Genomic DNA, 15088 nt, shown 5'->3' on the forward strand with positions numbered 1-15088 from the left:
CAACCACAGAAACACCTGCAGAGAGACCTAGCAATAAAGCATTGTGGATTTTGTTTTGGTTAAAATACACTCTGGCCAGATGTTAGCTGGAAGCCATTAAGAAGATATAAAATGCTATATCTGCAATGCTTTTTTCTCTGCAGTGTTTTCCTCCAATTGGGTGTATAAAAGAGAACAAACAAAGCACAAAATAACGAATATCGTCCGTTACGGGCGATAATAGTCTTGTGTAATAGAACACAACATGTTGAAAGACAAGCGACAAATATAGCAGTGATATGCTGCGGTCGCTACGTGGAATAGGAGTAGCGGCAGCAGACCGCTGCTATCTGCTATGGGCTGCCCATATGATCTAGTGATCACCCAGGCAGCCCCCCCCCCCCGCAGCACCTCGCGGCCCCCCCTGTACTTGCACACTCACTGCCGACTCATGTAATAGCGCTGGGAGCGAGCGGGGAACGAGGAGCAAATAAGAGCTAAAATCTGTAGTTGGCTCCTCTCTGTTGCCCTGTGTAATAGGGGCTTTAGACTAGAACCACTCTTGGTTCTATTCCACAGTAAGGGTGGCATTACACGGGCCGATGGGGGCCCGATAATACCTGTAAACGAGCAGCGATCTGCTAGATCGTCGCTTGTTTACTGGACCTATTACACAGCCCGATAATCATTACACAAGGGCTGCAGGGACATCGTTACCGATGTCCTTGCAGCCATTGCTTAACTATATACAATACCTATCCACGTTCCAGGGCTGCTACTGCGGTCTTCTCCACGGGTCCCGCGCGCTCTAACTTTAGAGTGGCCTGTCAGCTGACAGGCCGCTCAGCCAATCATAGGCTGGGACTGCCGCGGCCTGTGATTGGCCGGGCGGCCTGTCAGCTGACAGGCCACTCTGAAGCTAGAGCGCGCAGGACCCGGGGAGAAGAAGACCGCAGCAGCAGCCCTGGAACGTGGATAGGTAATGTGTATCGTCAGCGCCCAACGAAAATAGGTCCAAACCTATATCAACGATCAGCCGGCTAATCGTTGTATTTATTACATGGAGCGATTCGGCCTATTATCGTTCCGTGTAATAGTACCCTAAGGGGTGCAGGTCCTGCGACTGTTATGAACATGTGAAAATGTACCTGTATTTCAACTGTTTCAACTATTATAAAAATACAATGATAAGCACTCCATCTCCCATGTGACTAGGTTTATTTTGATATTCTAAAGTCTAGAAGATTCGTTGCATATATTGTTTGCTACCCCGACACAAGCAAAAAGAGAGGAAAAAAAAATGTAACTTTCAGCAATTTGATAACCAATGACTTGTGCTAAGCCGTGCTAGATAAGGTATATAGGTAAGGTATAGCTTTATTTTCCCTGCACTTTCATTGGCCATGATTTTAAACCTGCTGTAAAACAGCCGATGATTGGGTTATTGACAAATCGTTGTCTGTATTAAAAGTGGTGATATCTGCCCGAATCGACCTGATTGGGCAGATAATAGCCCTGTGTAATAAAGCCCTTTTATAATGTTATACAATAAGCAAATGTTAGAAATAAGCCAAGCGTCCCATCTCCTGCACAGGTCAGACAGCATGCTCAACAAATGTCCCATACAAAGAAAAGGGTCTGGACATGATTGAATCATGGTCCTTAAAAATCACTGGACATGTGAACGAGGTCTTATTCATTATAAATTAAATTTAGGCTATACATCCACAAGTTTCTTCCCTGCCAGTGCAAAGGTGTCAGGTTGCTACCACACATCTCCTGGCTCGTTCTCCTGATTTGGTTGAGGTCTAGCATTGACACTTAAAATGTTTTCTCAATGACAATGGCCATTTAAGGCTCCTGACCCTTTTAAATTTTATTTTTCCTTCCTTCTCAATAATGAATTGTGATCAAAGTGTTGGACTAGGGTTTCTTGCTTAGCAGATGAGATTATTCTCAGGACCTGCCCATAATCTGTACAGAGAGTGTTAGAGATGTGGATCCGTAGCAACCAAGCATATATAAAGGGTCTATTAAATCAGATGGGTAAGGAGAGTTTGTCATAAAGATGTGTGGAGACTTAAAGGGGTTATCCAGCGCTACAAAAACATGGCCACTTTCCCCCTACTGTTGTCTCCAGTTTGGGCTGGGTTTTGAAACTCAGTTGCATTGAAGTAAATGGAGCTTAATTGCCAACCACACCTGAACTGGAGACAACAGTAGGGGGAAAAGTGGCCATGTTTTTGTAGCGCTGGATAACCCTTTTATAGGCCATTCCTGCTCCAATGGGAAGTCTTTCCTTTTGGACAGAGTGTTTGACTGGGGGTCTATGCCAAGCCAATGTCTAAAACTCCTAGATGGAGTGTAACGCTGACTTGAAGCAACATCTCTTTGCCTTAATGGTGTGAGAGCTATTTTGCATAAACTTTAAACTACAGCAGAATATGCAAAAACTTCTTTTTCATTAAATTTAGTTGGGAAAATGGACAGCACATCTAAGCACTTTGGGCCCTTGCACGCTGAGCAATAGGTGAGGAATTAAGGAGGAAAGTTTTCTGCTTGAAATTTCTTGCCTATTCAGCTCTGGCAGACATGTTTAGCTTGCAGCCAATCATTGGCTGAGGCAGGTTTCCATGGCTGCCAGTGGTTGGCTAAGCAGGCAGTTATCAGATGAAGTGGATAGGTCTGCGTACTAGGCACTGTCGCAATGGATTGTGGACAGGTAAATGCTGTGTTTTTATTATTATTATTATTATTATTATTATTATTATTACTACTACTGTGTCCTGAGATTTTTCTGACAAAAAAAAAAATCCTCTTTCAAATCATTCAAATGAATCGTACTTTATTTTCCATGCACATAGAAAATTCACAGTAATTCCAGCACATGTGAATCGTTTCCCAGAGCTCAGAAATGTAAAATGTTACATAAACCCTTCTGTTACATAGCTGCTGCTTATTATAACATAGGAATTTCAGACCACAAGCTCCTCACTTTGGGTTATTCAAAAGTCCCTTTTACTAAGAATCGCTATCTATATGGTAAGAATCATTCAATGCACTGATTTAACCATCACGTGTGTGCTTTGAAGACTGTCATGGAGGTATTTTGCTGAGTAATGATTCCGCTGTCAGTGATGATGTCATGCCTGTCAGGTGATTCATTAGGAAAAAAGCTCCATAATGGAGTCAGTATTATTCAATGATTGTGAAACCTGTATAGGGTGATGACTTCATACTGTAAAATAGATTTATATTACTGTGCCCGCCATTGGGAAAGCAGCAGTCAGAACTGCAGGAATGAGCAGCCACGGGAACTACAGGACTTCGTCCAATGTAAAGGGTTGGCATTGTATCACTGTAGTCCTATACTAAAGGCCTTTGACTTCTATGTGGTCACCAGCTGAATGCATATTAGTTGTCACTTCTCCACCTCTACAGCAAACCAATACAGATAATACAACTATTTCTATCTTATGTGTACTGCTAGATGTTTATATTGGCTCCTTACTCACACACCTGACTTGGTGGTCATGTAAAGGAAAGGTGCATGCTGGAGCAATAGCAGTAGCTAATTTGGTACCTAACAGGTCACAGCTTAGAATACTCTTACCCTGCGTTTACACGGAACGATTATCGTTTGAATTTTCGCAATACCGATTGCATTTGAGCGATAATTGTTAAAGTAAACACAGCAAACGATCAATCGCTGAGCGAGAATTCGTTCATTTTGATCTTTCAACATGTTCTCAAATCGTCGTTCGCTACATATTGAATAATCTCTCCTAGAGATTTGTTATCTTTCCAGTCTCCTTCCCAGTTCTGTGTGTGAGCTGTTTACTCTATCTCTGCATCTCCTCAACCTTGCCTTCTGAGACAGCTCATGTAAACATTATCCTAGGCAGGTTGTTTCTGCACTCTGTAGTGTCGGGAGGGTTAATTACACTGTGGTCACCATCAACTTGACTTCAGACTAACCCTCCTGGCATCACAAAGTGCAGAGACAGCCAGCCAGCGACACTGTTTACATGAGCCATCCCAGAAGGGGGGGTGGGGGGAGAGGAGGGGGATCAGACCAGAGAGTGAGCAGCTCACACAGTTTTCTATGTCTTCAGCAGAAATCAGCAGGTTCAGTACTGGGGAAAGAAGACTGAAAAGATAATGAGTATAGAACGAATTACTGATCTCCAGGAGGGGGAATAATCAAACATGTATTTTACCTGAGCGGAGTACCCCTTTAAATTATGTACATATAAATCCTGAAGTTCCAAATAATCAACATTCTAACATTCTATTTTGTAAATCTGCTTTTCTGCATTAGGCCTCATACATTCAGTAGAAATAAAGTGTATAGAGATGCACAGAATATCATCAGCTCCATACTAGGGAGCTGTACTGAGCAGCTGTATGGTGCCAGAGGAGAGGACGATTGCTTCCTTGAGCAGCATGTGGGAGTAGGGTCATTGATGCTTCTGAGAACTGTGCCTGTCACTTATCAAGAATCCCTCTTTTCAGCCATTGCCATGGTGTGCCTGCACTAAACCGGAAGTCAACACGTTGATGTTATAGTGTAATAACCTCATGGTTCAGAACTTGGAGTTCCTTTACACTGACATATTTATTGTCCAACCAGCATCAGGCCAAAGTGGCATTCTATAGCATAGACAAAGCCTATAAGAACAGCCTATTATTTTCCATACCGTATACATAGAATCAGGTTTATTCGTTCCCATAGCTGCTACATATGGTAACCAGGACTTCAAGCGACTCTGTACCCACAATCTGACCCCTCCCCCCCCCCCAACTGCTTGTACCTTCGGATAGCTGCTTTTAATTCAAGATCTGTCCTGGGGTCAGTTCGGCAGGTAATGCAGTTATTGTCCTAAAAAACAACTTTCAAACTTGCAGCTTGTGCCAAACGGGAGTATCTCTGCCCTAACTTTGCACCACCCCTCCTCCCCGCCCTCCTCCTCATTAGGAATGCTCCAGTCAGATTGCCTCCTATTCCCCACCTGTGTCAGCCCGGCACATGGGCTGGATCGTTAAGGACCTGTGCAATGTTCAGCATGGAGGAAATGTTCCAGTGGCATTCCTAATGATGAAGAGGGTGGGGAGGAGGGACGTAGGGGTGGTGCAAAGTTAGGGCACAAATACTCCTGTTGGGCACGGGGCTACAAGTTTAAAAGTTGTTTTTTAGGACAATGACTGCATCACCTGCCAAACGGACCCCAGGACAGATCTTGGATTAAAAGCAGCTATCCAAAGTTACAAGTGGTTTGGGGGGGGGGGGGGTCAGATTGTGGGTACAGAGTCGCTTTCAGTGGGTTGGGAAATACGAGATGGCTCTGATGAATATGAGAGGCTGGTTTCAGAAGCTGCAGTATGCCTACATTTATATCTCTTAGGATGCCCTCACACACTTCTTGTCTGGTGTTTTTCAGGCCAGAAACAACGTGGCTCATGGTGTGTTTTTTTTTTTTTTTTTTTTCCCCTGGCATTTTTTTCTCTAGTGTTTTTGATTGTGTGTGAATGAGCTTGTTTGAGGTTTAGACGTTTTTGTGTGAACTTTTTCCCCTCTGCCATCACATGACCTAGCTGCTGGACCACAAAAGGTGACAAAAATGTCAGGAAAAAAAACACTAGTCGCACAGTACCAGCGTTTTTGAGTCAACCAGAACAATCCCATTGAAGTTCACGGTAGAAAAAAACACCACACCCTCAGTGTGCTGCATTTTGGAAAAACTTAAACAGAGCCTGAAAAAAACGCTAGAGAAGAGAGAGAAAAACACCCCCCAAAAAAAAACTTCCATTAATTTCCAGCTAACATGTGGCTGCTCGCGTTCTTGCAAAAAAAAAAAAAAAAAAAATTCAGTGTCAAGACCCGTACTGTTCTATCAAATGTAAGTTCATCAGTAGAATATAACAGGGTCTTGGGACTAGTATGTGTATATATATATATATATATATATATATATATATATATTATACACACACACACACACACACACACACACACACACACACACACACGCAATCCAACAGAGCCTGTGCGAGGGGAACATGGCTTTTTATCACACTCCGTGCAATTATGCGCAATAAAAACTCTGCAGCGTAAGGAGTACATGTGAACACACTGACAGCATGACATGTCATTGTATGTCTATCCAGATCTCTGGCTTCAATGTAAATAATGTGTATTGTATGGTGTGATGTGTTTCTTGTCTCTCTAAATGATTACCAAAGTAATTAACTTGTCCTGCTTTTAAGAGCAAAGTTAAACTTGTTTAAACCTACCCGTTCTGCAATTTTATTGTAGCCATCTAGTCTGTAAGCACCTATAAACCTACTGCGGAAGCAATACATGTACTGGGTACTAAAGAAATGTCTGTAAAATAGTTTAAAGTAAAGCCCTAGATTTTTAACCAATGAAAAATAATACAAGTCCTGCTAAAGCCAAGTTAAAAAGCTTCCCTCTACTCCCTGACTTGCCTCTTTTAGTCGTGACTTGTATTCCCCATGAAATAACAACTGTTCCTCTGTTATTCCTGCAGGATATGTATCAATACATTGACAAATTCCTGCTACCATTCCACTTGTCAATAGATTGTGTCCATGCCCAGTCTGACTTTGTCCGCATCGATTGGATGTTGTCAGGCTGAATAGCAGGGATGGGAACCTTCAGCCCTCCAGTTATTGCAAAACTACAGTTCCCATCATGGCTGGACAGCCGGAGCGTAACTTTTTCTGTCCAGGCATGATGGGAATTGTAGTTTTGCAACAGCTGGAGGGCCAAAGGTTTTGCCATCCTTGCTATATAGGGACAAGACCCAGTTGTCAATTTATTTATTCATTTTCTAGAGGAATGAAAGGAACAGAACAACCTAGATTTTTTTTTTTTTTTTTTTTTTTTTAGTTCATGGAGATTACATGTGTTTGCTGAATAGGCTTGTCAGCAAAGCTTATCGGGGAAATTGTAAATAATTATATTTGTTATAATAATAATCCGAAAGTTTTAGACCACCTTCACACACGGTTTTTTTTTGTTTGTTTTTTTTGGTGTGTGTGTTTGTGCAGTTTTGTAGTGTGCCATAAAAGTTGCCTTTTAATTCACATTTGCATAGGTGAAACTATGCCACACCTAGAACATGCAGCGTGAAAATAAAAACTAAAATACAACTATAGTGAGGAAAAGTATTACAGTTAGAGTGTTTTACAGCTCGCTATTGACTTCTAGTTTATGTCTCTCTTCAGTAACAATGCCTGGAAAAATAACACAAAAAAGCTTTTTGTTTAAAAAAAAAAAAAAAAAAAATGTGTGAATCCACCGTTGGCTTCCTTGTAGTTTTCTTGAACTCCTGCAGCTAAAGGAAACTATTCCAATTATAACATTGTTCACTAAAATAATCTCCTAATACATTTTAAAAGAAGAAATCCAGCTTCTTTTGTTTTTAGGGCACATTGTTTAGACAAGTTAGAGGGTGTCTGTGATTCATGGGTTCAACCACAAAGATTTGTTGAATCAAAGGTCTTTTGGAAGCAGTCAAGCTTGAATACGCCTTAAGGCTAGATTCACACATAACTGATGAATCCGCTGCAGATCTCTTGACGGTCATTTTGAGTATGTAAATGACAGCCCTGTTAACCCCCCGCCGGCCGGAGCATACACTACTTGCTCCATGCTACGGCAAGGAATCCGCAACGGATTTTGCTGCAATTTTGTAGCGTGAAATCCGCTGCGGATCCATTACGTGTGAATATAGCCTTAAAGGGATAATGAAACATTGCCTTTGAACCTGTTACATTGAAAAGCAGTCCCATCTGCAGGCATCATGTTATAGAGCAGGAGGATTAATATATAGTTTTGTGGAAAAAGTTCCAGAAGAACTTGTCGTTTATTTGTGTAAACCACTGTTCACCTGCTTGGTGATTGACAGCTATGTATGTGCACATAAATACAGCTGTCATGACATGGGAAAACTGATCTTGCTTCACACCTCTATGCCCCCTTTTTCTCACACCCCCTCCCCACCAATCAATACCCGTATTTTCCCATAAAGAAAACACTCTTACACCGATTTCTTTGGAAAAATATGGCCACAGCAGCTAAGTATTTATTAAACATAAATAACATAGAAAAATGTATAACTATACAATTATATAATTAACATTTTGATACCTAAGAATTATCCTAACCGGGAAAGTGGGTCCTTGAAGCTAAACATTAGGAAAAACCGGCCACCAGAATTACACCAACCGATACCCGTATTATCATAACATTCCCGCCCCCAGCCGGTTACCCCAGACTCAGGAGCCCCCGTACATCCAACACCACTGGCCGATTTCAAATTAATAATACCCCCAACTACTCCCCGGGACACCACCCAGACAGGAGCCCATACTCCTCTCCATTATCCGATCATCCACCAGTTAAAGTGGGGTGCATCTCTCATTACGTACCCCTTCCATTAACCCCTTAAGGACGGGGCCCATTTTCGTTTTTGCGTTTTCGTTTTTTCCTCCTTGTGTTTAAAAGGCCATAGCACTTGCATTTTTCCACCAAGAAACCCATATGAGCCCTTATTTTTTGCGTCACTAATTGTACTTTGCAATGACAGGCTGAATTTTTGCATAAAGTACACTACAAAACCAGAAAAAAATTCAAAGTGTGGTGAAATTGAAAAAAAAAAAACGCATTTCTTTTATTTGGGGGAACTGTGTTTTTACGCCATTCGCCCTGGGGTAAAACTGACTTGTTATGCATGTTCCTCAAGTTGTTACGATTAAAACGATATATAACATGTATAACTTTTATTGTATCTGATGGCCTATAAAAAATTCAAACCATTGTTAACAAATATACGTTCCTTAAAATCGCTCCATTCCCAGGCTTATAGCGCTATTATCCTTTGGTGTATGGGGCTGTGTCAGGTGTCATTTTATGCGCCATCATGTGTTTTTTCTATCAGTACCTTGATTGCGCATATACAACTTTTTGATCGCTTTTTATTACATTTTTTCTGGATTTGATGCGACCAAAAATGCGCAATTTTGCACTTTGGGATTTTTTTGCGCTGACGCCGTTTACCGTGCGAGATCAGGAATGTGATTAATTAATAGTTCGGGCGATTACGCACGCGGCGATAGCAAACATGTTTGTTTATTTATTTGTTTACTTTTATTTAAAACCTGGGAAAAGGGGGTGATTCAGACTTTTATTAGGGGAGGGGGCTTTTTACTATAAACAAAACTTTTTTTTTTTTTTTTTTTTTTTTACACATATACTAGAAGCCCCCCTGGGGGACTTCTAGTATATATACTTTGATCTCTCATTGAGATCTCTGCAGCATAGATATGCTGCAGAGATCAATGAGATAGGCACTCGTTTACTTCCGGCTGCTGCAGCCGGAAGTAAACGAGTGCCGAGCCGGGGACGGCGCCATCTTGGATGAGTCCCCGGCCGGCATCAGTAACGGAGATCGCTCCTCCGGGATAACGTCCCGGAGGAGCGATCTCCCCCACTAGACACCAGGGAAAGGTTGCCTCCGGTAATCGGAGGCAGCTGTCAACTTTGACAGCTGCCTCCGATTAGCTAATAGCGGCGGTCCCGGGCTACACGCGGCACCCGGGACCGTGGCGCTTCAAAAGTGGGGCCGCCGCGCGGCCCCGCTTTGAAGTGCTAATGAGGACATATGACGTACCGGTACCCCCTAACCCGCAAACCGCTGCTATGACAAAGTAAAAACATACACAACCCCCCGTGCCCAAAAGGAGGGGGAGAAACCCCCACAGTCAAAAAACCAATTAGGGAGGGCGGGACTCTTCGGCTGCTGCTCCACGTGTGGCTGGCCACGCTTGACCAGAAGAGGTTTTATCACCTCCTCCTACAGTCTCCACCCCTTGCTCCCCCTCTCACCCCAGACCAACGGCCAAACACTATTAACGCCTTCTCGCTAGTTTTCCTGTCATGCCGGCCTCCCTCCAACTGCGTCTTGTCCAGCCTTTCTTTCAATGAATAGGCAAATTTCCAAGAATAATTGACAGAATATTCTGGATCTTTTCCCATAGAAACTACAGTTATTCTCTGAAAATAACAACATATTTCTTTCTCTGAAAAAAAGGTTAGGGTTTATGTTCAGGGTAGGTCTTATTTTTGAAGACATATGCCCCTACACTGTAGCCCCACTCTACATGGTAGTTAGCCACCATACTGTATGCCCCACTGCTCTTATACTGTAAGTTCCCCTGTAGTTAGGCCTCCATGCTGTAAACCTCTGTCTTCCCTGTAGTTCTTCCACCATACTGTATAAATCCTACCTCTGCAGGTAGTCCCCATACTTTATGTACCCTCTGTCCTCCCATATTACATGTCCCCTACTGTGCATCTTCTTCACCCCATTTTCCTTTCCTGCATCTTGTGTGTGTGTGTGTGTGTGTGTGTGTGGGGTGCTTATATTTGAAGCCTACTTAAAAATGTATGCAAAATTAAGCTAGGTCCTCTTTTCGGGGTAGGTCTTATTTTCAGAGAAACAAGATATATATTGAAGGGGAACTAACTATATCCCTTTTCAGCTCTTTACCTGATGTTTACAGCCCTGGTCATCTTTTTTTTTTTTTTTTTTTTTTTTATGTGTGTGTCTGTCCCTCTGTTCTGGAGCATTTTGATGCACAGCACATATGCCCCACAGACCCCCCCCCCCTCAACTCACCCGCCACCTCCTATGAATGTTTTATTAATGCATAATTATACTGGCCTCTCATGTGCATATGCAGGAAGATGGGGGGGAGACGCACCAGAGACGGGTATTATTATGCCTTTATAGGAGGCCCTGCGCAGGCTGAGGGGGTGCCCTGTGGGGCTGGTGCTCCTAAGGACCTTATTTGTATATGTGATGTGCTCCAAAATGGCGGGATGGACAGAAAAAAGATCAGGGCTGTAAACATCAGTTAAAGAGCTGAAGAAGGATATTGGCAGGTTTGTTAGCATTGACATGACAGGTTCCTTTTTTAAAAAAAAAATTTTTTTCTTAATATGCATTGAAGGTCCATCCTAAGAAACAGCAGCCCTATACACATTCAATGTACAGCTCTGCCCTTGGTGCTGATCATCGGGGGTGCCAAGAGTCACACGCCCACTGATCAAACATTGATGGCTTATTCTAATGAAATCCATGTTTTCAATTATCACTGGACTTTGCTGTAAAAGCCATGTCACAGGCGCTTGTATAGTATTCTCAGTTGTGAAGTTTTTTTTCTTTAAATTACTTTCCCTGTTTTCCCTGTTACATATCCAAAGTATTTGGACATCAAACTAAAAGGAAACGGGCAGATGAGGCTTTACCCTTCCCCTTGCCAACTCTATGTGTTTACAAACAGCTTTATGTAACTTCTAACAGTTCCCTTTGGTGTTCAGATCCTTTTGCACCTTGCAGGAACACAAGCGAGCACTGATCAGCAAGATCAGCGCTCATTGCCAGTGCCTTCAGAAGGCACAAGGAATTGTGCTGCCGGGCCACAGGAACGATCACTGTATAGTTTTATGTGGTCATTTAAATATCTTTCCGTCAGCCCCACATTCTGTTTACACAGGCAGGTGTGTGGCCAGCAGCGATATATTTTAGCATGGCACAAAAGATGCGATCAGCCGACAGCCGGGCATTTTCCCTCTCTTTGCACAGAATATTATGCACAGAAGTATTGGAAAGCAAAGCAGTAAGGGCCCTATTCCACCGGACGATTATCATTCGCATATTAACGATTAACGATCTTAAACGACCGCTATTGCAAAAGACCTGAAAACGTTCACTCATTTCCATGGAACGATAATCGTTACTTATGATCGTATTTGCGATCGTTTTTTCTTCGCTATTTCGTATCTACTGCAAACGACTGAACGACGTCTTATTCAATGCGAACGATTTGCTAACGTTTTGCGAACGAACAACAATAAAAATAGGTCCAGGTCGTATAAAGCGATCAACGATTTCTCGTTCGGTTGTTAATCGTTAACTGCATTTCAACCGAACGATAATCGTCCGGTGGAATAGGGCCCTAACTGTGATGCAGATGGGGCTTCCCCAACCTCAGTGGCTGATAACAGTAGTTAAAGGGGATGTCCAGAATTGGCTATAGCATGGCTGTTTTTTTTTTTTTTTTGCATTTTTGCATCACACCTGTCTCCGGGTGTTGTGTGGCTTCACCATACACTTCAATGTTTGGCACAGGGAGGGGTAAACTGAAGCCAGACAGCTCTGGTGATGGTTTATTGCTTTCAGAACCAAAGGATTGGTTGTTGAATATCCATATCGCCCTACCCAATTTAGGAGGCCCCCATAAAACATACTGTTGGCAGAACCTGAAAAAAAAAAAACTTAAGAAAAAAAGCTTTTATAAACACTCATAAATTACAAAGAAAGAGCCCTTATGGGGAACCTGAGCTAAATTTATGTATCTGCACTGTATAATCCAAATTATTTTGGATTCCTTTCTATGTATGGGATTTACCTGTGCGCACCTGGTTTCTCTGACCTAGTGATCTTAGCACGTGGGCAGCTGCGCATTTTCATGCTCTTACATTCTCTGGGCTTTGTTAACATGTAATTAGACTTGTACACACGTAAAATACTTGAACATTAAACTGTCTACAAAAGTCTGTTCTATTATACCTCTACATTTAGATATGTTATGTACATTGTACGGGGATGTGGAAATGTTTTGTGTATTGCTCTAGGTTTATTATAAGATCTGTCCTTCTCTTATGGTAGCAGCATATAAATGTGCTTGTCGAAAAGCTGACGGCAAGGGGAAAAGGGGCTTATACTCGCCCTAAATATCAGACCCTATCCAAAATTGTTTTTCATTGCCCCCACTTAAGGAAGTCTGGGTAGTCTGCCCACCTCAGGAAGCACAAGAAGTCACTTGGGAATAGCAGGAGGGGCTGGGAGGAAGGAATGGGCTTCCCAGTTACACTTCCCATCACACACTCTAGAGACATTGATACACGTGTGCCTTACACACAAATGCACATGCACTTTCTATATATACTCACCTTCTTGTATTCACATAAATACTTGAGAAAACAATTCATGAACACACATACACAGGGAGGTGACTTCCTCTACTGTAAGTGGGGTGAATAAATATAAAGGGAAATATCTGTTAGTCCTGGTTAGTTTCATTGTATTCTAGTAGTACTCACTGATCTTTTTAATAACTACAGTATTTAGAACCATGTAAAGGGATTTACTTTTGGGTACTTTTAATATTTTCCCTGTTAATTACCTAGTGGACATTATGTTTCATTGGTTACATGTAATTATAGGATTTTTTTTTTGAGGGCAGATGAGATGGGCTTTGAAGCATTACCTATTATACTCCTCTAACATCATGGTGTATATATGTCCTAGTTGTGTACATTGAGAGGGGTTATTCTAATAGGTCAAAGCATAATAAAGTAAACTCTTACAAGTATTCTTTTGTTAAAAATCCTATTCGTTGTGATCAATTGACATATATATATATATATATATATATATATATATATATATATATATACACTAATATATATATTTATATTTATTTCTTATTTTCATCTTATTCCTGTCCCTATAATGGTTTTGTGCACATCTTGAGCTGTGCCTTCCTTGGTATTTCTCTATAAAACCACCAATGCTAGTAAGCAATGGTTGGCAAGAAAACTAAAGGAAGTTAGAACTCCCGCCAAGCCTCCCCACCCCCACCTGTAGTATTCAGTCGTTTCCCCTCATAGTAAGTATTATAGTAATGTGACCAGTCACATACCATAACAGTAAAACTGCCTTTAACTGTTTGAAAGTCTTAAACAATATATTTTGTCTTATAGGTGATTAAATTGTGGCCCTGTGGAGAGACATAGTCAGCACTTTGGGAAGGGTGAGTACACAGAAATAATACCACCATGCAGTCTTTACATTGCCTAATAGTGCAATACAAGAAACACATATTTGGAGATATTTATTTTATTGTGTTTAAAGGAACAGTAGAGCAGTTGCCAATAGCAACCAGATTGTAGCTGATGTTAGGGGCCTAATTAAAAGTGGATGCTGGGATTTGATTAGTTGCTATGGATAACTGCTCCACTACTCCTTTGCACAAGGTTTGATAACTCTCCCACACAACTATTACTGCTTCAGGGGTGCATGATAAGTTTGTAATGATGTGAAGGGAACTGCGGGCTAAAGCCCCCAGGGCAATTGCCTCTATGCTATTTTTTTAAGTGTTTCTTGGAAAAAAACAACATTTTTGTCATTTTTCACATTCTTCAAGAATCACATGATTTATAATGGGGAGAACGCAGCGGAAAACAACACAACCAAAACACACACACACACACACACACACACACACACACTAGTTTGTACTCCACAAAAACCAAACTGCTTTAAAAACACATGAAGCACAAATGGGTTATCCAGGATTAAAATAAAAACCAAGCTACCATCCCTGTCCTTTAGGTTATGTGTGATAACATATAATACAATTCAGTACAATACACTGTGCCTCCTGAGCGGTCATCATACTACCAAGTGTGATGCCTACCATGGGAGTCACTATGTACTGGGGGGTAGGATAGTAGGGGAGATGCCTATTTTGAGAGACATGATCTACAGGGCGTGAGATACCAGGGGAGATGATTACCGCAAGGGATGCTAAGAGAGATGGCTACCATGGTGGACACTAGGGGAGATGTCTACCATTGGGGGGGCACTATCTACTAGGGGGGGGGTGATACAAGGGAAGATTTTAAAAATATGCTGTCTACTGGGCAGAGGAATAACAGGGGGATTACCTACAGTGGAATATTGGGGGGGGGGGGGTCCCCAGTCTTGTATTTTCTTTTATAAGAAGTATTTTCTTTTCCAAGTTGGATTAGGTATAACCAAAATATGGCCCTGAAAACATATTTACAGTAATTAGTTCAGACTAGTTGTAGCACCAAGGTTGTGTTCACATTGTCCCTGGGAGCCAATGGTGCTAGTGTGGTGTACTCCCGCGGTGTTATGGCGAAGGTACAGCCGGTCACTTGCTAGATGGTAAGGTGTGACGCCAGTTCTATGGTGGCCGAGATTTAGCC

General features: G+C 41.9%; 2 protein-coding genes across 5 annotated transcripts in view; one reads left to right on the plus strand and one right to left on the minus strand.

Moving 5' to 3' along the window:
• The window catches only part of LRRC56 (leucine rich repeat containing 56), a 133983-nt gene that overhangs the window by 37924 nt on the left and 80971 nt on the right, over positions 1-15088 (minus strand). The gene's annotated exons all lie outside the window — the stretch shown is intronic.
• Positions 1-15088, plus strand: part of HRAS (HRas proto-oncogene, GTPase) — a 50332-nt gene that overhangs the window by 11531 nt on the left and 23713 nt on the right. For 3 of the 4 annotated variants that reach the window (XM_069965488.1, XM_069965487.1, XM_069965486.1), the window contains exon 2: positions 13838-13887. The gene's annotated coding sequence lies outside the window, so the exon portion shown is untranslated. Of the gene's footprint in view, positions 1-13837; positions 13888-14046; positions 14111-15088 lie in introns of those variants that run through there. The other variant, XM_069965489.1, reaches the window with a different exon arrangement.

The sequence above is a fragment of the Dendropsophus ebraccatus genome, chromosome 4 (genome assembly GCF_027789765.1).
Source record: "Dendropsophus ebraccatus isolate aDenEbr1 chromosome 4, aDenEbr1.pat, whole genome shotgun sequence".
Taxonomy (NCBI): Eukaryota; Metazoa; Chordata; class Amphibia; order Anura; family Hylidae; genus Dendropsophus; species Dendropsophus ebraccatus.